The 27,175-nt window shown below is 34.9% G+C and overlaps 1 long non-coding RNA gene across 2 annotated transcripts in view; it reads left to right on the top strand.

Moving 5' to 3' along the window:
- LOC113266164 (uncharacterized) overlaps positions 1–27,175 on the top strand; it is a 90,111-nt gene that overhangs the window by 32,237 nt on the left and 30,699 nt on the right. For both annotated transcript variants that reach the window (XR_008957147.1, XR_008957148.1), the window contains exons 5-6: positions 13,218–13,281; positions 13,895–13,985. This is a non-coding gene — a long non-coding RNA (uncharacterized LOC113266164). The remainder of the gene's footprint in view (positions 1–13,217; positions 13,282–13,894; positions 13,986–27,175) is intronic.

The following is a 27,175-nucleotide window of genomic DNA, read 5'->3' on the forward strand; positions in this document are numbered from 1 at the left end:
TCTGTTATAAAATGTTTTGTGATAGATACTTTTTTCAAATGAAATAATTTTATTTCTATTTTTAGTTTAATGAAACAGAATTCATCAAATGCTTTTTCCACATTCCTTGACAATTTTCTAAGTTCATTGGTGAAGTGATTTTCATAAACACATTTCTGATATTAAATCACTCTTATATTCCCAGGAAAAAAACCCAATTTGATCACAGTACATTACTCTGTAACTGCATCGTTGACATCATTTGGTTAATATCATTTAGGAGTTCTGCTTCTATTTTCTCATGCAAAATTTGCATTATCCAAGTTTTGGCTCCCCAGCTGACAGAGGGATGGCTCTTCTGGTGGGAAGGGCCTGTGGAGCTTGACTATCCTTTCAAAATTGTAAACCAAATGTGATATTCCATTCTTGGGGGAACTACAGAAAGAAGTACCACTATCAATTATTTGAAAGGTACAGAAATGGGACTCCTGGCATTTCTTTATTTCTCTCACTTGATTAACTTTTGAATGTGTGAAGATTATATAATTTAAACTTGGATTTGCTGTTAAAGATACTACCTCATATCTGGGGAAAAAAAAATCACTTCCTGGAATTTGGTATGTAGCTATTTTTCCTGGTAAATATTTTCCTTCTATATCTCTTGTATTTGTCAGGGTTCTCCAAGGAAACAGAACCAATAGAATAGAATAGAATATATGAATATAAATATAGTTATTTAGATAGATGTGTATTATAAGGAATTGGCTCAATTGATTATGGAGGCTGAGAAGTCACTTGATCTGCAGTTGGGAAGCTCCAATCTGGGTACAAAGACCTGAGAACCAGGAAAACTGATGGTGTAAGTTACAGTTTGAGGGCAGGAGACTGATTTTGCTTCTCAAGCAGTCAGAAAGGGAGTGAATTCTTCCTTCCTCCATCTTTTTATTTTATTCGAGCTCTCAAGGGATTGAATTATGGGACCCACACTGGGGAAGGCAGTTTCTTTCACTCACTCTACCCATTCAAATGCTAATCTCATCAAGAAACATCTTCACAGACAACACAGGAATAATATTTCACCAAATACTTTGGCACCCTATATTTCACTCAAGTAGACACATTAAAGATAATTATCACATCTATAGACAAGAAAAACTGGACTGGAATTTATTTCACATGGTAGTGAAAGGTGTGCTTTCAGAGCAGTGTATCTGCCTGGTCTTACCTTGAAGATATTTCAACTATCTTGGTTTTTGCCAGATTTTAGTAAACAAGAACATTTATTATCTCAATATACCACAGAATATTACAGTGTTTCTCAGAAATCACAGTACTTACTACACCTGGTAAGCAGAAAATAGAAGCCATCTTAGAAGCTTTAATAAGTCATATGAATGATAGATCTTGGGTGAAAAACCTCAATAAAAATTCGAGAACCAGCCTCTTTGGTTAGGTTACCAGAGACACAGTAGTCTATCTGCAAGATGGACCTGTACCACCTGTCAGCAAGAAAAATTCCAAAGTCTGGTGGTAATCTTTATTTTTTAAAGAAACATATACATATTTAAATGTGCTTTTCTGAGTCACTTACCAAGTAGCCAATAAAACTTGGAGTTTTAAGAAGCCACATTTAGACCTCAGTGCAAGTTTCCTTCTGTTTGGATGTCCAAAGTAGATCTAAATGTGCTTCAAGCATCTATGGCAGTGGTTGGAAAATTACAACCTGATGGCTAAAACCAGCTCATGGCTTGTGTTTGTACGTAGTTTCATTGGAAGAAGACACTTGATTCCATATTTTTTAGGTCTTGTTTTGCATTACAACAGTAGAGTTAAGTGGTTGTGACAGAAACCACATGGTCTTCAAAGTCTAAAATATTTACTATTTGGCCTTTTACATAAAATGCTTGTGTATCTCTGGTTAATGGCAATTAGAATTCATATAAACATTTACAAAGAACTCTTCTCCTTTGCTGGTGGGCCTTGCTAGAGAACTGATGGCCTCACCTTGCCACACCAAGTGACATTGTAACCTGAGCTGCCCATCATAAATTAGGCATTTTCTGATTCACTTAGCCATGATGTTAGGTGTAGAGCAGCTCTATATTATCAAGCGGTAGTGGAAGATTTAAATGTCACAAGCAGACAGGTCAGATTCCCACAGCATCTATTCTTGTTGCTTGTATTTGTCCTTTCGTTAACACCTGTGTCTTGTAAATGTAACCATGGTAGTCTTGGAAGCACAATGATCACTTCACATGTTTTGTACTTTTGCTCCACCAGCCCTAGGGATGGTAGCAGCTTCCAGCTCTTCTTAATTTGTGGGGTAGAACTTATTATTCTCCTTTTGTTTCTCCAGCACTTTCAATACTTTTGTAAACAAATTCCATATTCCATATCCTCTATTTGATGTTTCCAGAGTTTTCCTGCCTAGACGCTAATATGACCTTCATATAACTCTTTTGATGATGTTATGCAGTGAAACTTTTCTGTACGAAATTGTAATGATGGATCCATGTCATTATATTTGTTAAATATAATGTTTTCCTGCCTAGACACTAATATGACCTTCATATAACTCTTTTGATGATGTTATGCAGTGAAACTTTTCTGTACGAAATTGTAATGATGGATCCATGTCATTATATTTGTTAAAGCCCATATGGTGGATTTTTTAAGACCCGTATGGACTTCGGGTGATAATGATATGTCAGTGCAAGTTCATCAGTTGTAACAAATGTACCGCTTTGATGGGGGATGTTGTTGGATGGGTTGTGTATAAGGGGGGACAGGAGGCATATGGGAACTCTTTGTACTTGCCACTTAATTTTGCTGTGAACCTAAAACTGCTCTAAAAATATGGTTTATTATTTAAAAAAACAAGTCATCTGATTTTGCTAATGATATATGTGCCATTAAAAATTCTTTAGACAAAAATCCTTTTTTTTTTTTTTTTTACATTATCTAGAACAACATTCGAAGTTAGGAAATATTTTTTTGCCTACAAGTTTAGTAGAAATGGCTTTTAAAACAATTTGACTACTATTATGATCTGGAATTACTCATAGCGCCAGATACGAATCTAGTCAGCTAGGGTTATTGAAGTTATTCATTCAAAAATATTATATTAATTTTTAAAACCTATTATATCTATAGTCGCTTCTCCCTTTTTCCTTTTTTATTCTAGTTGGATTAGTTTTAATTTTTTTTCATCCATTTGTCTTATGTTTAATCATGTTGTTAGTCTTTGTCCATAGTATAGATTTTTGTTCACAATTATGTGGGATTTTTAGCTACCTTTTATTATGTATCTCTAATTTTATTGTGTTGAGGTCAGAGAATAGCATTTCCCTAGATTCTTTGGATTGTGGCCTAGTTCAGTAGTTCGTTTTTATGAATGATCCGTGGATGCTTTTCAGAGTTCAACCGGAAAAACAGAACCAGTGGGAGATATATATATATTAAAAGAGTTAGTGTAAGAATGTGAATTATGGGGGCGCCTGGGTAGCGCAGTCGTTAAAGCGTCTGCCTTCGGCTCAGGGCGTGATCCCGGCGTGGCGGGATCGAGTCCCACATCGGGCTCCTCCGCTATGAGCCTGCTTCTTCCTTTCCCACTCCCCCTGCTGTGTTCCCTCTCTCACTGGCTGTCTCTCTGTCACATAAATAAATAAAATCTTTAAAAAAAAAAAAAAAAAAAAAAAAAAGAAAAGAATGTGAATTATGTGATCATGAGGCCTGACTAAGCAAGTTCAAAATCCATGGGGCAGACTGTCAGGAAAGGCAGTCCGGAACCCTAAAGCAAAAGCTGAAGCTCTTGTCCATAAGCAGAATTTCTTCAGGGAAGGCTCAGCTTTGCTTTTAACTAGTTGTGTTAGACCAACCCAGATTATGTCCCTTAAAGTTAACTGATATACATTTTAATTACAACTACAAAATATCTCCTCGGCAATACAAGAATAGTGTTTGATTTAATAACTGGAAACTGTAGGTCTTTTTGAAGTAAACACACAAAATGACCATATTCATATGCTAAAAAATGTGCATTCTATGTTATTTGGCTGCAAACTTTATTTCATCTCTCTGTATTTATGCAAAAAGCTGATAGCTACTAATTTATTTTGAGGCACTAATTTAAGTAATGTGCTCTTTTTGTCAATTAGAACATCCCCCTAGTGTTTTTCATATCACGTTCAGATTTGTCAGTTATGAATGTTACCATTGTAGGTATTTTGATATTTGCCTAGGATGTCATAATCTGCCTGTATCATCAGCTCAGGAAATGAAAAAACAAACCAAAAACCAGAAAGAAACCAACAAAAACAAAACCCTAATATTCTCTTTGTGGTTGTCTTCAGTGCATCTATCACAGCAATGCGCTTTTGGGTTTTGTTTTATCTAAGAATCTCAGGATTTTCTGTCATGGTCATTGTAGTGACTGCAAGCCCTCGCATGTTTCAGAGCATGCTTCACTGAAAGGAGCCCTCTTTGAGGTCCGTGAGTTTCTGCTATGTCAAATACGGACTCAACCCTACAGTGTTAACTATGGGCTCTCAGTAGGGCACCTCACTTTATACATACCCCCAAAACTGCTCTTTGTAAAAAATTTTCTCATTCTGATATAATTATATTGCTTAAAAGGTGAAGTGAAGAACTGGCAAAATGATGCCAGGTAGCCTGTCTATACTGATTGTTTTTGGATCCTCCCCATACCAAGCAGATTCATTATAGTCATAATACTACCCACTGCCTTCAGCTGATATCACTGCTTTTTGAAAAGCAAAGAAGCAAACACTGATCCATGCAGGCGATGTAGAGAAAAGAAAGGGCACAACTCAAAAGCTCTTTCTTACCTTATCTTCTCCTTATGGCACCCGGCTGTCTCCTTCTTTGGGCTCCTTTCTGAAGGACCCAAACATCTCATAGAATCACAAGCCCATATTTTATTTTCTTATACTATGAATAAAATCAAGGATAAACCTAATTGTACTGGCTAGAAAATTAAAACTTTTGTATGCTATTTTACAGATTTATGTTTTTAGGCCTAAGAGCTACTCCACTACTGTAATGTTTCAATGATATTTATAGATATGTCAAAATATTACACATTGAAGTGACAAGATTGATTTTAAAGTGGCTTTTTATCAATTTATTTCTACTTTGCTCTACGGTGGAATATTGTAAACTTGTTAAAACACACAGAATATGAATCGAACAGAAGCTCTAATATTCTAAGTTTTCTTTAAAGAGAAATTCACCTGTTTTCTTAGAAAAATTAAATTCATTTTCTAATGTGCATATACTGGTTTGTTATTCACGGCTGTAGGCTCAGAGAATAGCTCTGCAGCCAAAAACGTAGGAAGTTGATCATCCTCCCCAGACCTATGTCTGCATGCTCTTCTCTTCCCTCCTCCACCTCACCATCGTCTTCTTACCTCTGCTTCTTGGATACTCACTATAGTTGCTGTCCATTCTCACTTCTTAACGCTAGTACTCACCTCCGTTTGTCATGGGCCAGGACAGGTTTAAACCATCCCTTGAGAATTTTAAAATGGCTGTTAAAATTGAACGTTGGTAAGATAACCTAGATAGCGGCTAAATCAAAATAATTTATGTGAGTGTGAGAATGTCTGGGATCAAAACTGTGGGGGTGTTGATATGACTTTCAGAGGTCCTCTCAATTACAGTGATATGGCAGCATGTAACTCTTCACAGTCATAACCCTGTGGACCACAGAAAATGCAATGCAGTCCATTGTAAAGCCAGCTTATGGGCTGGTAAAAGAGGAGGCCATATTGTCCATGCAACATTGCTGTTAATATTATTATAAAAATATTAATGCTAACATTTTAGCAATTGCATTCAATTTGAGTATGCAATTTCTTCACAGATACCTACAAGCACTCATGATTGCATGGATGTTTTATGGCAGCAGTAAATTAACTCACAAGGTAAATTAGTAACAACATATGCATTTACCTGTGGTATACAAATTTAACAAAAATGGATCTGTTGTTGAAACTATTTTCACTGCAGGAAATAGACCCTAATCTTTAATATGAGTCTATGAATATAGGAAGACATGATATTTACTTAACAGTTTCCAATGAAATTATTCATAAATTTTAATGAGTATTAAATTTTAATAGCTATCCAGTTTTATTAAATTTTAATTATATAAGTAATGGATGAATATGTTCTCTCTTATAACATATGCATATTATTAATAAAATTAAAACTACTCCCTAATTGTCATTCTGTACTGTAGTCACCTCTCTTCCTCACCAGAGTTGATCATTATTTTCTTGCATCATTCTTGACTGATTTTTGAAATTTTATGTATAGTTAAAAACATTGTGAAGACCAATAGACAATATTTTGTTAAACTTTCTGTATTTTTTCAGATAAATTCTATCTTACTTTAATACTCTTAGGAGCTCACTTGTTTTTAACCAACTTTTTTTTCCTTGAGAATATTCATATTAAAACATGCAGATCAAACATTCCTTTATACATGCTTTCTGTTGAACTGTAGAAATGCACCATATTTGATTTAGACGTTGATTTTTGTTGAACATTTAGATTGTAAGTTTTGTTTTTTATGTACTAAATGATGCAGTTAGTATCTGGGATGTCTTGTGTATAGTTGGAAGTTTCTCAAAGTTAGACACTTGAGGTTGAAGTTCTGGGACATAGAAATATTCTTAGTTTTAAGTGATGGTACTAAGGCACTGTGATGTTGTGATTTATAATAAAAAATGTTTATTTGGTCTTTCTCCCTTTTCCTGTAACACAGCTTCAAAAACCTTTGTAATTTCCTAAGCAATAAGAGTCATGGGAGTATCTTTTGTTATAATATTTGGGCTTTTTTGTCTTCAAATCACTACAGTTCTTTTTTTTTTTTTTTTTTAAAGATTTTATTTATTTATTCGACAGAGATAGAGACAGCCAGCGAGAGAGGGAACACAAGCAGGGGGAGTGGGAGAGGAAGAAGCAGGCTCATAGCAGAGGAGCCTGATGTGGGGCTCGATCCCGTAACGCCGGGATCACGCCCTGAGCCGAAGGCAGGCGCTTAACCGCTGTGCCGCCCAGGCGCCCCCCCAAATCACTACAGTTCTTGAACTCCTTCCAGAGTGAAAAGGTGAAAATGTCTTTTCTTATTCATAGCAAGCTTTTTTTAACCACACTTGAGTTCAGGTTAATAAGGTGACTTTTGGAAAAGCCCTAAGGATGGAGCCCCATTGCCAGGGGAACCACGCACAGATTCAGAGTTAGAACTTTTAGCCCACTTCCCTACCCCTGGGTAGAGGATAGGGGCTGGAGGTTGAGGTAATCACTAATGACCAGTAATTTAATCGATCATGTCTAGGTAATGAAGCCTCCATAAAAAATTCTAACTGAAGAGGTTTGGAGAGCTTCTAGGTTGGTGGGCATGTGGAGGTGCTGGGGGAGTGGTACTCTCAGGGAGGGCGTGGAAACTCTGTGTCCCTTCCCCCATACCATGCCTTGTGCATCTCTTTTATCTGGCTGCTCCTGAGTTATAATCTTTGTAATAAACCAGTGACCTGGTAAGTAGACTGTTTTCCTGGGTTCCGTGAGCCATTCCAACAAATGATTGAATCTCATGAGGGGAGTCATGGGAAACCCTGATTTACAGTTGGTCAGTCACAAGTCTACATGATAACCTGGACTTGCAGCTGGCATTGGAAGTGGGGGCAGTCTTGTGAGACCAAGCCCTTAACTTTTGATATCTGACACTCTGGGCAGATAGCATCAGAACTGAGTTAAATTGCATACTGTGTGACCCTGAGCAGGGTGTTTCCACTCCGTTCCAACCAGGAACTCAATTACTAGTCTCAAAATGTCATCAAAATTAACACAACTTCGATTTTTTTTTTTTTTTTTAGATTGTGAGTGTGAAAGGAAGTATATATTTAATTTTATTTTGTGTAATAGAATTCATATAGAGAATCTGTCTGCTTTGGAGAGTTTAAATATAATCCCACCAGGTTTTCTTTATTTTAGAGAAAACATTACTATATTTATTTGGCAGACAGGGCTTTGGTGAGAATCTTTTTTCCAACAAAGCAAGTTAATGGAATGCCATTGAAAAGTGTTCTGATTTAACTACATAATGGTACATTTGGGAGTCCTTAGAAATGGACTCCTTTGTTTATATTAGGCATAAAAACATTTTAAATCCAAGACCTGCGTTGGGGATTCACACATATTCTGTCTTACTGAGGCTAATAAAAGCATTTTGCTTCATTCTTTCATTTTAATTAGGTATTTTCTTCTTTTACTAGGGTTCTCTTGCTCTAGGGATTTCATTACTTTATAATATTGGCTCCAATTGACATTTTATTTGGTGTTTCAGAGACAATAAGAAAAAAGTAGGGAGTTCATTTGTAATTTGGAAAAATAATGAGCTGGCTATCATCATCTACCAGTAGAGAAGAGCATGCCCCCAGGCACAGGCATACACAATTAACTGCCAGACCCATTACTCCTCTCCCCATTGATCATGGTCCCTTTTCAGAGTTCCCAGCTGATCAATACAGTATGTTAAGGAACAGTTCACAGAATGTCCATTTAAGAGTGATAGATGCATTCAGTACCAGGGCTTTCACTATAAAAAAAAAGATTAAGATAATTCCAAAACTTGTAAAATGGCCTCCCAGAGTAGACTTTGAGACTCTCTTTACTTGATTTTAAGCAATTAGAATCTTATTAGGAGACAATTTCTTGTTAAAGTCACTCTAATCAAAAGTAAAATTCCCTGAGGATTATTTTTCCCCTTGAGAACAGCTATTAAATCAACAACACCTGTATGCTAAATAAATATGTATGTTACAAATATTAAGAAAAACATAGTTAAAAAGCATAGCAATATCTTAATAGAAAATGCAGTGCTTATTAAAACAATCTGACTTCCAAGAGTAATAAATCCTATAACTTTGTAGTTGGTACTTTAGAATATCCCCATAGGAGACTAGTGGATCTGAAGAATTTGCAATACAAAAATGTAGGAAAATAGCAGGGGCTGTTGTTATAAGAAGGTAACACTAGAGAATCAAAACACCCACCAGGCACAACAGTTTATCAATAATGGACTAGAAATCAAGGAAAGTGTGTGTGTATGTGTGTGTGTGTGTGTGTGTGTGTGTGTGTGTGTGTGTGACAGAGAGAAAGAGAGAGTAAACAAACAATAGCAGCCAGAGACATAATCCAGATGACATTTCAAATGTCCAATTAAATAGAATAAAGAGAAAAGAAACTCAACATCATACATGCTGAATATAGAAATGCAAATTAAAATCATAATGACATACCTCTATGTAACCACTAGAATAGCCATAAACAAAAAGACAATAATGAGTTGAGGAAGACGTAGAGATACTGGAACTCTTCTACATTTATGATGGGAATGCAAAGTGGTAGCCAATTTGGAAGATGGTTTCCCAGTGTTTTAAAAAGTTAAACAAAAATTTACCTTGTGACCTAATAATTCCACTTCCGGGTATCTATCCAGGAAAATATAAATATACACCCACAAAAGACAAATGTGAATATTCATAGCAGAATTATTTGTAACATCCCAAAAGTGACAACAATGCAAAAGTTCATCAACTGGTTAATGGACAATCAATTGTAACATACCCGTACAATGGAATGGCATTTAGCAATATAAAAGGAATGAGGTGCCTGTGCATGCTACAGCATGGATGAATTAAAAAATATTATGCTAAGTAAAAGAAACCAAAGGCAAAAGACTACATACAGTGTGAGTCATTGTATCTGAAATATCCAGAAAAGACAAATCTGTAAAGACAGAAAGCAAATTAATGGATGCCTGGAGCTGGGGTAGAAGGAGGAATTGACTGTTAACAGGCAAGAGTTATCTATGCAGTAATAGAAAGGTACTAAAATAGGTTTGTGGTGATGTTTGCAGATCTCTGTATATTTAATAAAAATCGTTGAGTTGCACATTCAAAGTAAGAAAAGTGAATTTTGTGGTATATAAATTACATCTCAAAAATGCTGTTGGAAATAAATATAAGAACATTTTCAATATATCCCAATAAGAAATGAGGAAGCACAGACATTACGACTAAAGGCAAAAACTAACAAACCACACAGAAACCAAACCACGTGGCACAGATCATGTACTCTTGTGTCTTTTCCAATTTAAATATGCTAACCTGGAGTTTGTTTTCCTGGTAATTAGAAAAATCCTGCCAAGCTCACTAGCAGAGCAGTGAATGCTGTTGATGGGGCTACAAAGACAGAGGCTGTGTTTATGAAAGCATCTGTACCCTAACGGGTAGTAAATATATTGATGAACCTTGTGAATCCTCATAGAAATGGTAATACATCTCAATATCATTGGAGGAGATTGCAAATCAAGAACACCCCCTTGAAAGGAGGCTTGGAGATACTTAAAGTTGGTTTTATTGTTGTCATAAGGAGTCTGATTCCATCTTTTGATAATGAACCACTGACATCTCTTAAACCTCAGCCTTCCCTCTTTCCCCTTGTGCCCCACATCCCTGCCAGCAGATAAGAAAACCTATATCCCTCCTTTGGTGAAAGTGAGTCATTCAAACTATATAAGCTCCTTCCCTCTCAGTGGGAGCCCTCCCCCTGGCCTTACTCCCTGGCCACGATAAAAACCCAAGCCAGTCTCCTTTTTGTTGCTCTCTCAAGCTATTTCACACCTGCTGAATTACATAAGTCATCAAGATTTTCAGACCTTCTTTGTACTCATCAAGCATGTGGTGTCATCAGCCTTGATATCTGAGCCAAACTTTTGAGTCTAGCTGCCTCTGCAGGTGACCATAAAAATTGTCTTTTGTCATATAGGACTTGATGAAAATGTGAAAAATGGGGAAAAAGATAGTTCTTAATTCTTTAACTTGGACTTTGATATTGTGTGTGGTAATTATAACTATTTTCTTACTCCCTATTTCTCCCCTTCATGCTTACTGAAATTTTTTGTTGTTCCGACTGGTAATACACCTAATTAAAAAAAACCAAAAAACAAAAAACCCACACCTCCATAGATTCACAGGTCCCCTTATAATTAAAAGATTACAGCTTGGTGACTATAATTAATAATACTATATTGTACACTTGACATTTGATAAGCTCTTAAGTGTTCTTACCACATGCACATACACAAATGTAACTATGTGAGGTGATGGACATGTTAATTTGTTAATTAGCTTAATTGTGTTAATCATTTCACAGTGTACATGTATATCAAAACATCAAATTGTATGCCTTAAATATATACAATTTTTAATTATCAATCATACCTCAATAAAGTTGGCAAAAAAATCCCCCAAATCAATTCCATTAAACAAATGATAGGCTTTCTTTTTGTAATAGAGTCAGAAGTCATTTCTAAAAAAATATATTATGCCAAATTATCTGACTTTCACTTGAGTATGAACTCCAACTTATTTTTGGGGGGGCGTTCTCTTTGTAACGATATTATTTGCACATAGTTTATGAGAAATGATAATATGGTACCGTTTTTTGTGTTGTCATCTTCAAAATACATAGCTACATGGGATTAGAAGGAGGAAAGTCAATCAGACAATTTGGGGGATCCAGACTGAATGAAAAGAGAATTTATGACAACTTCATGTCATTTTTCTTTTTGTCGAAAATAGCATTGGCCATCCTTTCCTCAAGGCTGCATATTTCTCTTTCCAAAGTGGTCTTTCACTTTCTTGGAGTTAAAAGCTTTTGCAATAAAGAATCTTCATATTAAGTGACGCCTGGGTGACTCCATTGGTTAAGCGTCTGCCTTCAGCTCAGGTCATGATCTCAGGGTCCTGGGATTGAGCCCTTCATGGGGCTCCCTCCTCAGTGGGGACCATGCTTCTCCCTCTCCCTTTGCTGCTCTTCCTCCTTGTGATCTGTCTTTCAAATAAGTAAATAAAATCTTAAAAAAAAAAAGAATCTTCATATTAAGACATTCTTTTGGGGGAAGGCTTTTCAAATTATTATGTAATTAAGAATATGAAAAAAATAATTAACCAGTGCCAGAATGGCCAGCAATCCCTGTACCGACCAATGAAAGATCACTCCAAACTTTGCTGTGAAAGAGAGAAGGCAAGGGGGCTAACGCTCAAAGACAAAGACCCTTTGCTCTTTGCTCCTGCTTTTATTGGTCCTTCAGGGTAATCACAAATCCTTATCACTGTTTCTCAAGCACGTGATGTGTAACAAGGGGTCTTACTGAAACTGGGAGGATCTGTTTATGGGAACAATATGATATGCTAATCTGCATGTTCTAAGAGTTCTGCTAAATATAGCCTAAGGGACAACGTCTACATCTCTTAGATCACAGGGCAGCTGTTTGGGCTCGGAAAGTTTCCGGAAGGCAACTCCCCCCGGCATTCCAATGGCAGAGCGGTCACACAGGCCTGGCATTCCAAAGGCCTACATCCTTCTCTGAAACCTTCCCTTGCCCCCAGCAGCTTCTGTGTCACATTTTAGCAAGCCAGGCATTATGGCTGATTTCATGCTCTACATTAACCCCAACAATCAAGTTAAATTTCCTACCTGTTATAAAAAGTAAAATAAGAAGTCTGATATGTGGTACTATGTTATGATAACTATGAACAAAGAGTTCAGATTTTTTTCAAATGCCATTAGAGAATCAGGATAAAAATGCTGTTTTAGGGGCGCCTGGGTGGCGCAGTCGTTAAGCGCCTGCCTTCAGCCCAGGGTGTGATCCCAGCATTCTGGGATCGAGCCCCACATTAGGCTTCTCCACTGGGAGCCTGCTTCTTCCTCTCCCACTCCCCCTGCTTGTGTTCCTTCTCTTGCTGGCTGTCTCTTTCTGTCAAATAAATAAAGAAAAAATCTTAAAAAAAAATTTTTTTTTAAATGCTGTTGTAGTTTGGACTTCCTTCTTATATATCATCTGATTTAAAAACCCGTGTGACCAAAATTGCAGTACACTTGTGGGTTAAGAAGCATCATATGTAATGGACTTAATAGGCTTACCATCCAAACTGTGTCATGATTGAAAATTGGAATGGACATTTGTAATATCTCTTAACCAAATTTGATGATGGTAAGTGACTAAGTAGTTGGCACTATGAAATCAGTATGGTTAAAAATTTATATATTCCATAGATTATTGAGATGTTGTGTAAAAGATAAGAAAGATGGGTTGGGGTTAACCCTGGAACTTGCATAAACTTCTTTCCTATCTGATCTAATAGTACCTGGACCTGGATTGCCTTCATGGGTTTCAGAAGAAGGATCCATTGCAAAGACTCACACCAGGTCAGTAGTTCAAAATATAATTGCCTGAATTCCTAAAAAGAGATTATGGGATGAGTTGTTCCTTCTCCTCTACTGTCTAGTATAAGATTCAGTGTTTCTCACTCTTGAAAACTAGTGGGCCAGACGATGAGCACAATCTGTAAGATTGTACTTATCTAATCCTACTCCATACAACTGGAATGAAATAAAGAGAAAAGCATTGTCCACACTCAAGCGGTTACTGCTTTATTGGTAACTACTCTTGTTGAACTAGATGGTTATACTCCCAGGAAGGAGAGGGGAGTTGGGGGGTAGGGGGACAGGTATGGATAGCACTCAACAATAAATGAAAATAAAAGAAAAAGGGTAAAACTAGTATTTCTTTGATGGCTTGTTAGAGTTTGAGAGCATGGAAAATAATACTGACTCTTAGCTACATTCTCAGATGGCAAGAAGGATAAAATATTTGCTCTCTAAAAAAATCACCGTTATTGGAAATTGAGGAAATAAATTAGAATCCAGAAAACCTTAGGAATATGACCTACGTGAGGCAGATTGAATAATTGGAAATGCATTTTCAGTAAACATTTGGAATGATTTTAATATGGCAATACTTTTGTCTCTAATTTTACAGGTCATATCTATTATCAAGGAAAACCTCTGGGAGGCACAGGAAACAGTTTCTGTCCCCAGAATAATCAAATGGGATTTATTTAATATTAAAGGTACTGATTACTGTATAGCTATTAGCATGGGCGATAACTATTTGAGAAAAATGTCTGACTATGATGAGTGAAGATTCTTATACATATGTTCTGACTGCCTGAAAATAACGTGCTTCGATACCTATAGGCCTTAGTTTTGTAGACAGAAAGCAAACGCAGGGTGCAAAATGTTTGGCAAATCAAGTGTAGTATGTGCCTAAGACTGACATGGCAGGCTTTCATATCCATAATTAAAACCACTGACATTTACTGAGGGCAGCTATGGAAAGTGCTTTGGAACATTCAAACTAAATTACATTTAGGATTCATTTATACTCACGTGACTTTCTGTTAGGATACTTAGTGTATGTTTGATGCAAAATATATATCCAAATTAAACACAGAAAATTAGTACACAGTAGAACCAACAGATGTGGCCCATAAACCAACATTGGTCGAAACACTTTAAGCACTTATATGAAGGAAGTATTCTGGGAATGCCCACCAAAGACTTGGAATTTGAAACACTGAAACTTAGTTCTTGAAATATAGTTCCCTCTATATTAATAGTTCATGTATGGATAAATTAGGTCATTTTTTCTGGGAAGGAATAGATATTCTTACTGTAAATTAACATATTTATTTTATAGTAAAATTCATTTGATTGTTTAAAAAAAAAACAAAATAATGATGATAATGATGAAAAATAAGCCAGTTTCTGTACGACTCAGCAATGTTACTTCTAGGTATATACCCAAAAGAATTGAAAGCATATACGCACACAAAAACTTATACATGAAAAAAGGAAAAAATGATTAAAGGAGAATCCTAAGAAAGCATGAGGAGGTAAGGTATAAAGTATACATAGATGGAGGACTAACCCTAGAGCAGAAGGGTGATGCTTTTTTAATGAAATGAAAAGGAAGTGTGTAAGTAAGTTGTAGTTAATACAAAGGCTGTTTTAGGTGTATAGATGCATGACGTGGAGTTCTCTAATGGAACATGTCAAAAAATAATGTCTTATTCCAGTTCCCATAATACTGTGATAGTTACCAAATTTTTATTTATAATTAATCTAAACCTAGGTGACCACACTGTACTTAAGGATTTTCAAATCACAGTGAAAATAGAAGATAACTCAGAAAATTACTCTGTTCTGTTATATTGTGCCTTAAAACAAAACAAAACAAAAACCCCTAGATTTTGCCATAAATCACTGTACTTTTGTAGCATTTCCTCTCCAAACTTAAAGACTGAATTCTTTTAAAAGCTCCCTGGTATAACTTTTGCGTTTGTTTGTGTGTATTTTAGGAGTCCATTGTAGTTCATTCAAGATTAATCTTATGGATTTGTAGATATATCATATACAAACCAGTGGGGTACAAGTGAGAAGGGAAATTCCTCCATGGTGGAAACTACCTTTAGAAATGCATGCATTGGGGCACCTGGGTGGCTCAGCCGATTAAGCGACCTACGCTTGATTTTGGCTCACATCATGATCTCAGGGTCCTGGGATTGAGTCACTTGTTGGGCTCCGTACTGGGTGGGAAGGGGAGGGGTAGTCTACTTCAGGATTCTCTCTCCCTCTGTCTCTCTCCCCCCACCCCCCACCCTGCACTCTCTCTCTCAAATAGATTAAAAGAAAAGAAAAGAAATGCACACGTTTATTTCTTTTCGTTGAATTAATTTTATGTTGGAGTTTTAAAATACGCATTAATTTGAAGACAATTTTAAAATTCAAATATCATAAATTACTTAATTTTCTTGTTCATATGCAAATGGTTAAAATATGCTGACTATGCATGCATTAGAATTAGTCATCCTTCAAGAAAACCATTTGTCTCAATATTTCTGAGGAAAATGGCAATAATTTTAATTGCTATATATTGTAATTTATATCATAACATCATAAATCAAAGTTAACAATTTCTGCCACATAATATTTTCTGTTATTTCAAAGAGAACTGAGAAATATCTATGATATATAAACCATTAATTATAGTTTATGGTTTAATTTTATTCTTATGTATATATTTTAGAAGTTCATATATACATAAACTTAATTTGACAAAACTTATAATCTGATTTTCCTTCCCTGTTCTACTATGCATATTATATTTTAATTTATTTTCAATTAAAATTACATCTTTTTTATTGAATTCTTATAACCCTTATGGACAGAACATAGCTAATGAATTGTGAATTGCCACTGATTTACTTGGTAAATAAACTTGCTTTTGAATATAAATATTTTATATTCTCTATTTTATCTTACTGGAAATAGCTTTAATAAAAAATTATATATAAGTATTAATTACTATAAGCCCTCACTTCTCTACATTTCTAATTTTGTCCAAAAATTCTGTCTTTATTAAATAGCTAGCCTTCCTACTGAGACTGTTAATATTGAAATCAAACCATTTACATAAAAGCAATCGCATAATCTTTCACAGTAATATCAGATATAAAAATATTTGCTAAGGGTGCCTGGGTGGCTCAGTCAGTTAAGGGTGTGCCATTGGCTCAGGTCATGATCTCAGGGCCCTGGGATCAAGCCAAGCGGCCAGCTCGCAGCTCAGCAGGGAGTCTGCTTTTCCTTTTCTCTCTGCCCCATCCCATTCCCCTCATGTTCGCTCTCTCTCTCTCTCTCAAATAAATAAATAAAATCTTTTAAAAAATGTATTTGCTTTATGACCAAGAATAATGTGTTTTTGGATTTTTATTTATTTTGATGGACTGCAATATATTATCAGTGTAATCCTCTATTTCACATTATCGACATTTTTTTATCCAGATTTGGTAAATGATCTTCATGATTACATACTAACTGTACCTTTGGCTCTCTGATAACATCGTGATTACCCCTGTATTCTAATAAGTAATAAGCAAGTGAAATGGAAAACCCATTGGACTTGGTATCAAAACATCCTATAGAATAATGTCAAATTGGATATCTGGTAAAAGAGTTACAGATACAAGAAATCATCTTGATGCCTATTTTCATCATCCATAGCACTAATTTTAAAACATAAGTGTAACAATGTCATAGACTGAAAGAGTTCTAAGTAATAATTTGTATTTTAAAATAACTCTACACATACATTGAAAAATGTTATAAGAATTTGCATGGTTTTAATGTAGGCAACAATGTTCAAGGATGCTATAAAAATAACAAGAGGACAGAGGTGTATTTCTCATTCAAAAATCATTTATAAGGCATTTACAATATGCTACTATTGTAAACACCGTGGAATTAATAATGAATTATGGCCTCTGCCTTGAATCAGTTCAGCCTACAGGGACGAGTAAGCAGAGCTTCAATTCAGTATGACAAGTGTTTTGATAGAAATTGCTTTAGATATCAGCAAGGGAAAATCCATTGGTGGGTTATCAAAAACTTTCAGGGGAATATAACTGACCAACAGATTTTATAAACGTAAATATGTATTTTAATCTAAAATTTTTGTTGTCCTTAGGAGAAGGGTCTTTTAAGATAGTCTAATTAGATGTATACTTCTGGAAAAAAGCAGATTGATGTTGGCCTTAACTCATCTTTTTATTTTTTAATGTTAAAATAGCATATTTTTGTATTATAATCCACACCCATCAGTATTTAACGTGCTTACTATATTCTTTTTTTTTTTTTAAGATTTTATTTATTTATTTGATAGAGATAGAGACAGCCAGCGAGAGAGGGAACACAAGCAGGGGGAGTGGGAGAGGAAGAAGCAGGCTCATAGCAGAGGAGCCTGATGTGGGGCCCGATCCCATAACGCTGGGATCACGCCCTGAGCCGAAGGCAGACGCTTAACCGCTGTGCCACCCAGGCGCCCCTGTGCTTACTATATTCTGATTACGATATTGAACAAATTAAAATCTGACATTTTGTTCCTTAACTTTCAAACAGGATAATTTAGATTATATTTCATTAGTATTAAACAAAACAAAATATTTTTCTTATACTTTACAAATGAAGCCAATTTAGTTTTTAAGGAAAAAAAATGATCAGTCAGTTCTTTTTATGAAATCAGTATTTCAGCATTTGTCAAAATCTTTCTGTTGACAATTGAGAACAAGTCTATCTACTTTTTCTTACTGATAATGGGAAGTTATTTTGGAGAGAATTTTCCTATAGGCTAGATCTGTATTTCTCCAGATAAATACTCAATTCTTTTAATGTTCCCTCAAAGAAAAGGGTTCAAATCCCTGAATGCCCTTAGTCAGTTCTCTTAGAAGTTCCTTGAACTCAAGGAAACTATTTTTGGATGACCTGAATTTACATAACTCATGAGATGATATCTCAATATCTTAGAGAATTTTGAAAATCTACTTGGAATATGTTATCTATGTGGTCATCTATATACTATTAATTGTGGGTAATTTGTGAATTAATCCACAATTTCCATGCAAGTAATCATATTAGTAGTACATAGTAAGTGCACAATAAATATTTATAAAATAAATTAATGAATTATTAAATATATCATTTTTAAAGCTAATCTTTTTTCAGATTCATCTCTTTTGAAATTTTACTGTTATATTTAAGAATAAATATTCAAGTATTTACATGCATTGCTTTTAAGTTAAATCTTATAAATTTATCCCATTTCACAGACTAAATCTGATGCTCTTTTTGTCATCAATTTTCATCATTAATACCTTTTAAAAGCATATCAAATATGTTCTTATTCAGGTAATTAATTAAAAATTCAGGATAGGTTAAGGCAGAGAAGAAGCCCTTGCACATAACTATTACTCTTGCTAGAAGATGGCATTCATTCTTTAATCAACTTTGTGGGGGCTGTTTGATGTGTTATTAATTTGCCTAATGGAATTGGCATCAAGTTCGTAATTCTTCATTTTAGCTATAAAAATGCGAAAGACTTAACATTACATTTTCTTTGGATTTTCCAGTGATATAATATTGTGATATTTAAAGTTTAACTTTGAGTAAACTAGAAATACTGGAAAATGTTTAGTGTTAACATGTTGCAAATAATTTGAAATTTGTGTTTACTTAAGCATTTTGTTTGACCTATGTCTATTTTCTTCCACATAAAAACTGAGTTTTTCTTGTCATCATTATTGACTTCTAGTGAATAATTAACCCATATGTAACCATTAATAATTTTTCAGTATATAAAATACTGCTTCTCTCAAGTAACTTAATAACATTAAATCTTCAATGAAACTTTTCTGAAAATAATGTCTTATGTCAAAGAATCAAAAATGTGGAAAAAAACATTGAATAGGTGGGATTACTGAAAGAGTTGATTTGTGCTTTCTAATTTGAATCATTTTTAATTTTTAACAGGAGGCACATTCCATTGCATTAAAATTATCTGTAAATTTATATAATTTCATAAATTTGATTCAAATGGAATTCTAAAATGTCCAATGCCATGTTATTTCAGATATTAAAAAACAATTTAAATGCTTAAGAACAGTAGAAGTTAGGTGCATTTTGTTAAATTCATGCAAATCAAAATATGTAACTAGTTTTAAGCATGATATATTTACATACATTTTGATTCAATGATTGCACTAAAAGCTTCATAATCAAATAGAAAGGGAAATAGAGAGCCAGATTACAGATAAAGAGATTTGAAGACAAATATACAGAGAGATAGTAGACAGATAGATGATAGATAAATAGAAAGACACAAAAGACAGGTAGCTATATACATAGATACATACATACACATATATATTAAGAAGTAGGTGTATAGATGGATGGATGGACAGAAATAGAAGATAGAAAGTCATACAGATAAATAGACAAGTAGATAGACTTATGGACAGACAGATAAGCAGAGATCTATAGATAACATACAGAGAGAGAGAGTGTGAGGCATGGATAGAGAGAAAAATAAACAGATAAACAAATAAAATGACATACATATATTCATATAGCCTGATAAATAGAGGAATATGACCCACATACATAGAGAAAGAGGGAGAAAGAGAGAGACAGAGAGAGAAGATGGCCGTGTATTAGCCTAAGACCTGGAACAAGCATTTTTTTAGGAAGTCATTGTTACTTTTTAGGAGAAAATTCACTAACACTTGAGGTAAAAGTGAAAAATCTCAAAATGTGTTTCCCTGGGAAGCATGATGAAATTACCATGAAGATAGCTAAATTGCTCACAAAGAATGAAAATTATTTTCACCTAAAAAATTAAAAATAGATGAGAACCCTAAGCCTGAAATAAGATGGATGTATAAGTTGATTTATATCACTGATGAAAAGTTTCTGCTGACAAAAATGGTTAAGAAAAGGGAAGTCTTAGTGTTAATTTTGAAGTTATTTTCTATTTCTATTATTAAAATTCCTTCTTCACCAATCAAGTCACAGTGAAATCAATCAAACTCAAAAGTCTTGGGAACAATTTGTATTTTACCTGGTAATATTTTATAAAGGTATAAAATCAGATTAAATATTATCAGCTCTTCTGGAATCGATTGATTCCAATAGAATAGAGGGATGATTTAATGACTACATTTTTATGGAGGACCACATACTGCCAAGACTAATATGGATTCTTTGGATATATTAGTAAAAAAAATTAAATCCTTGCCTCTGTCGAACTTATTTTCTAATGTAACTGTATAAGCAAATAAAAAAGTTACTGTATAACCTATGATAAGTATTAAGTGCAATGGGAAAAAATTAAAGTTGGATAGGAAATATTGACATGGAAATGATTGATGTATGTGGTGATCGAAAAGGCTTCCCTTAAGAAGAGACCTGAAGAGGAAGTTAGTTTGTTCACATGAAAAAAAAAAAAGGAAAAAAAAAAAGTTTCTAGCAGAGAGAAACATGCAAAGACCCTGAGTCAGATAGTTTCTGGCATGGTAGAGGAATATCTGAGCGGCTTATACTACAGAACAGTCTTCAAAAGCAGGAGGAGGAGGGGGAAGAGGAGTTGGGGTCACAGGAGGTGAAGTAAGAGGTAGCAGGGGGCTCTATCATGAATAGCTGTTAGGCTGTTGTGAGGATTTCAGGAGGTAACTTGGTCAAGGCTGCCTATGCTGTGCTCCTGTAACGTATATAATCAAATTATCAGTGACATAACTCACACAATATTTACTTGCTTGCTCACAGAAAATTTATAGGTCAGGTAATCATCATACAGGAAAAGAGAGTATAATTCTTGGTCAAATATTCTATCATAGATGAGAGGAAGTAGGATTTAACACACAAGTGGAGGGGTGGCTTTATGTTGAATTGAGGACGGTTTGTATGAGAAGAGATGACAGAAAACGTGGGAACTTATTCAGGTATGTTGGTAGGGAGGTATGGCACTCCGAGTATACGGAAGTTCTGCTTGTTTCCGTCTTCTCAGTGACTTTGGAAATAGTCACCAGCTGAGAGTATGAATCTGAAGAAGTATTGGTGGTTTGAGGAGAGAGAAACTGAGAAAGTGCCATCTGGAAGAGATAGCAGGTCAACGGATTAGGGATACACAACAGATTCCTATGCAAGTTAAAGTGCCCATTTGAAGTTTATAGTCCAGAATTTAAGGTGACACCTGGCAGCAAATTTGTGTGATTTTCTTCATCCACATTCATTTGCATGTGGAAGCTGATAAACACAGAATTGGGTTTTTCCCCAGGTGAATAAAATGAGGAGGAGACTGAGCATGTAAATCGAGGGTTAACACAAGTGAGTGGTGACAATAACGGTCATTTGAATCTCAGCTCCGTTAAAAGGGAAGTGAGCATAGGAGGGGGTGGAGGAATCGTTAAACAAGTGTAAGTTCCATTGTATTATAGGTTGAGCTGAATTGGAAGACTTTCTTGGCAGGGTAATAGAAAGAGTGAGCTATAAAGATCATGGGTGACACAATGCTGATGCTCAAAACTGAAAGAATAGATTTGTTGTATTTATTGACACAAGTGAAATGTGGGTAAGTGATTTTATCAGTGAGAGGGCCAATAACAAGGGACACAATGGAGCTGAAATAGTTTGACGTCTTGTTTGTAAAAGTGTGGGTATAAGGGAAGCATAAGGAATTGTGTATTAATACGGGATTAGTAACAGCCCACTTGTAGATCCAGAAAGGAAGAGTTTATAAGAAACTGGAGGGAAAGAATCAAAAAGAGTGAACATATTTAATGCTTGTTTAGAGAGAATCTTGAGTAGGCTATGCCATGCCCAGTGTGGAGCCCAACGTGGGGCTTAATCTCATGACCCTGAGATCATGACCTGAGACAAAACCAGGAGTCAGTCGGTTAACTGACTGAGCCACCCAGGGGCCCCCAGGGTGACCATATTTAAATTTGGACAGCAAACAAAAGGTATATAGCATTCAGATATAGAGAATAAGATTATTTTTTAAATGGAGCACAAGGTACTGAGGGCACTCTGATTGAATATTGGAAGGGTTATCTGTTTGGATATTGGGATTACTTAAAAATATGGCCTGAGTAAATTTGAAGAGTGTGACAGTTATAGGAGAAGAAAATGGCTGTTACAGGAATAGGAAAAAGGTAAGTGAACCCTTTTAGGGGTTTAATGTACGTACCTTAGATAGGGAAGGAGGGTTTTGCATAGTTGGACAGAGAAAGCCCAAGAAGACTTGTTCGGGTATAAAACTGGATATATTGTTTAGGTTCTTGATGGATTGATCCTTTCGTCATTATGTAATGTCCATCTAACTCAAGTAATTTCTTTGCTCTGAAATCTACTTTATCTGATATAAATACCCACTCCTGTTTTTCATTTTATTATGATTTGTCTGATATATCTTTATCCATCCTTTTCGGTATTTTTGTAAAGATTTTATGTATGTATGTATGTATTTGAAAGAGAGAGAGAGCAGGAGCAGGGATGGCAGGGAGGGACAGAGGGAGAGGGAAAAGCAGACTCTTCATTGAGTAGGTTGCCGGATGCAGGGCTGGATCCCAGGACCCTGAGATCATGACCTGAGCTGAAGGGAGACTGTTAACTGAATGAGCTACCCAGGCACCTCTACATATTTATTTTTTTAAGTTTTTATTTAAATTCCAGTTAGTTAACATGCAGTGTAATATTAGTTTCATTTAACTACCTGCTGTTTTAAGTCAATCTCTAACCCATAACATACTGTTGGATTGTATTTCTTTGCAATTAGTTTTAGAATAGTTTTAGATTTACAGAAGAAATGTTAAGATAGTGTAAAGTTCCTACAGATCTCACACCCAGTTTCCCCTATTAATATCTTACATTTCAATGGTACATTTGTCACAATTAAGGAACTAGTATTAATACATAATTATTAACTAAAGTCCAGACTTTATTTAGATTGTTTTAGTTTTTGCTTAAAATTCTTTTTCTGTTCCAGATAGCCCTTCAAGGATACTACATTACATTTAGTTGTCATGTCCCCTTAGGCTCCTTTGGGTGTAACTGTTGCTCAGAATTTTCTTGGTTTTGACGTCTTGACAGTTTTGAGGTGTAATGGTTAGATATTTGGTAGTCTATCTTTAAATTGGGACTTATCTATTTTTTCTATCAGGTTGGAATTATGTGTATTTGGGAGGAAGAACACAGAGATAAAGTACTATTTAAAGCACAGTATTTCAAGAATATGGATCATAACATGACTTTCCAATGTTGTTAACCTTGATCACCTTGAGATAGTGTTTGGTTTCTCTATTAACAAACTTACTCTCTTTTCTCTCTTCACACTTCCCTTTTTGGAGGAAGTCATTGTCTGCAACCTACACTTAAGGAATGAGGAATTAGACATTATATTATTTCATTATTTCATTATATTATTTCATTTATGTGAAATGTTCAGAACAGACAAATTTAAGCAGGACACAAATCTGTGATTACCTGAGACTGAGTGTGGGAGTGGGAACTGGCTCTCAACAGGTTCCCTGGAATTGTTTTAGGGTGATGAAAATGTTTTAAGAGTGGATCATGGTGATTATATGACTCTATAAATTTATCAGATTAGTTATAAATAACTAAACTTTATTGAGTTGAGAATAATTATGTGTGAATATCATAATGTGTAGATTATACCTCACTAAATCTATTGACATTATCACCAGAAAGTAAAAGTTGAAGAAGATTGGAGAAGAAGGTTTACTCAGGTAAATGTACTTTTCGGGTGTTTCTGAAAAGTACTATAGTAGAATGCGGTTACAGTATGGCTCATTCTCTGTGCTTCTGGACAAATATTGTAACCTGATAGAATGACTGCCTGGGAAAATAATTGTGATACTTACCTTTATATGGCAGCTACTGTTTATTCTTGTGAAGATTAGCATTATAAAAATTCAGCTATGAGTTTTTCCATCATTTTATTTTGCATATGGCATACTTAAAAGGGAAAAAATTATTGCATATGATAACATATTTATTGAAATGATTACTTTATAGAGTGATCACTTGCCAAATTCTTAAAAATATATAAAATGAATGATGGCTGCTAGCAGATTTTCTGTCACCTTATTTCCAGAATTCTAATATATAATGTTAGTTCCAAGAACAAAGCTTCAGAAATCCTCATTAGTGGTTTTCTACTAATCTCAGCTATGATAACAAACAGTTTATCATTATAATAATTTAGGGATTCATGATTTGCATAACCTGTTCATTATCACTTCTTATTGATCCAGGTTTTATATTGTTTTTATGTAGTTGTCCTTACATGCTTTAGTAATATTAGATGATAAGAATGAATGGAAGAAAAACCGATATGAAGTTTGAAATCAAAGTTTAATATTTAAAACAGGAAATATGATAGATACATGGCATTCATTTTTTTTTTTCCTCCTGAAGACAGGGAAAGACACATTTTTCCGTATCTAGTTCTGGCCAATATAATGTAACCAAAAGTGATGTAAACCACTTCCAGGCTGGGCCTATACATACATCCCACACAGAATTGTATCCCATTCTTTCCTTTTCTAATGTAATCTTGGGTGGGAATGTAAAGGATGGTGATAATCCAAGAGTGAATGAACTACACCTCTTAATAATTTCATGGAGAAGACTCCTTACCGTAATCTCATCTCTAATCTCATCTTCTAATCTCATCGAGCTGTGAAGCGATGAGCAATAAACTATGTTAAGTCACTGAGATTGGTGAGGCAGATTTTGTATTAGCTTGTTTATAGAATTCTAATTTATATCGTGAGTTCCCACCTAAAATAAAATATTACATTGGAAATACACATGGAATACACATGGCCATAATTTCTGGTTAATATTTTTGCCATCCTTCTTTAGAGCTCTTAAAATGCATATTGGGGATGTTGTTAAATATTGTATAAATGCACATACACATTCGAAATTGATTTTGGTGTATTGAGCACTTGCTGTGTGCTATATAGTGTTCAAAATATTTTATATGCATTCATTTATAAGATCCTATCAACAACCAGTAAGATTGGTGCTATTATTATCATCATTTAACAGATGAGGAAACACAGGGTGAGTGAACTTCCATGCTAATGTTAGAATATTTCTAGAAAGTGGACTAGCTGGGACTGGAACTCGCAAGCATGAGCTCTTCACTGCTAGGAAAAACCAGGAGGTATAAATGTATATGTGAAACCAGTTCTGCACATTTTTCCTCTTGTAATTTTAGTATATGTCTCATTACCTTACAACCCTTTAAATATATACAGATTTATGCATAATTCTTTAAGTATTAATGAGTAATAACATCAATGATAATAATAATCACAATCATAGAAATAAGAGCAGAAAACACTTGATATTGTATGTCAATATATTAAAGATGTCCTCAGAGCTAATACTGATGCAGTAGTTTCTCTAAGGTTAGTGCTAAGAATAAAACTAAGTCTGCAGATCAGGAAACCCAGAGAATGTGACCCCATACTTTGTGCTTTTAACCATGACAATATTTCTTTTCCGGGTTAATTCAGTATCTGCCATCATCTGATAGGAAACACAACCATGATTAAAATGGCAATCATACCAACAAATCTTTTGTAAGGAATTGTATTTAGTGTGGTAGATATAAATCTGTGTCTGTACTTTACAATTATAGCATTTTAACTTCTAGCCAAAATGAGCAATAACAGGCTTCCCTAAATGACAGTCCCAATTCCTTTATTAATCAGCTGTGTTCAGCATGGTGAAAACAGGTTCTAAAACCCTAAACTGTGAAGCAAAGTAACACTTTAAGATTTTATATGCTGCTCACCTTTAAAACACTCTGTTTTAAATTGGATACTCAAGTTGCAGATTTTACTAGCAAACTTGCTGACTAGGTAGGAATTTCCTGACATGCAGATCAGACCACTTGATACGCATTGCCATTTGAGGCCCACCAGGACTTTTCAGTCTCCAAATACTTTCTCACTCACTTAACGCATAAATGCCAGCCCTAAAGTTTTAAAGATGACAGTTAAAATTTAAATATGTTTTCTGGAAATGGTACCGCTATAAGCCATTGTCAGCCACTTATCAATTCAATTATTAATAAATGCATTATATTATTTATAAAATGAAGCCAGATCTTTACAATATAATGGATAGAATCCCTCTTTGCTTTATCGTAGTCTCTTTTGCATTTTCTTTCACAGTATTTACCAAAATAGATACTCCCCAAAGCAGTAATAAAGATTTGCTTACATAGAGCTTATTTAGAGCAAGTCACTTTTAATAGAACCAGGACATATCTGAAGCCAGAACACTTGTAAGAAAGGCAGGCTCAGGTTAAATATTACAGTAGTCTCCAAGCAGGTGGAGTGACAGCAGGAAGATACTGATCAGAACCACAGGTCTCGGAGTCGGGAATCATGTCAAAACTGAAAATTAAGCTAACCCAAGAATAAAAATGTAAATGGTAAGAAACTATATTTCTATCCAAATTTTGCATAGGAAATATTTTTATTGGGTCATTCTAATGAATTTTAGAAATGTAAATACTACACGTATCATCAAAAAAATTGACTCAGAGATTTTTATCTTATCTTTACCAAATATTCAAAGAACAGTTATGTCCAATGAAGTACAACATTTTTTTTTTCTCATGAGACAACAACAACCAAAAACTCTACAATTCATTTTGTCAGGTTACTGAAACACTGGTAACAGCCTGACAGGCTACGTAAAGAAGTATATCATTGGCCAATATCAATAATAAACATATAGTTCTGATGCAGAAGTATTCCCACATATTTTTAAAAAAATCTAGCGCACCAGATATAAAATGCAACTTGCTTAACCTGGCAAAGATAAC

Source organism: Ursus arctos, unplaced genomic scaffold (genome assembly GCF_023065955.2).
Source record: "Ursus arctos isolate Adak ecotype North America unplaced genomic scaffold, UrsArc2.0 scaffold_37, whole genome shotgun sequence".
Taxonomy (NCBI): Eukaryota; Metazoa; Chordata; class Mammalia; order Carnivora; family Ursidae; genus Ursus; species Ursus arctos.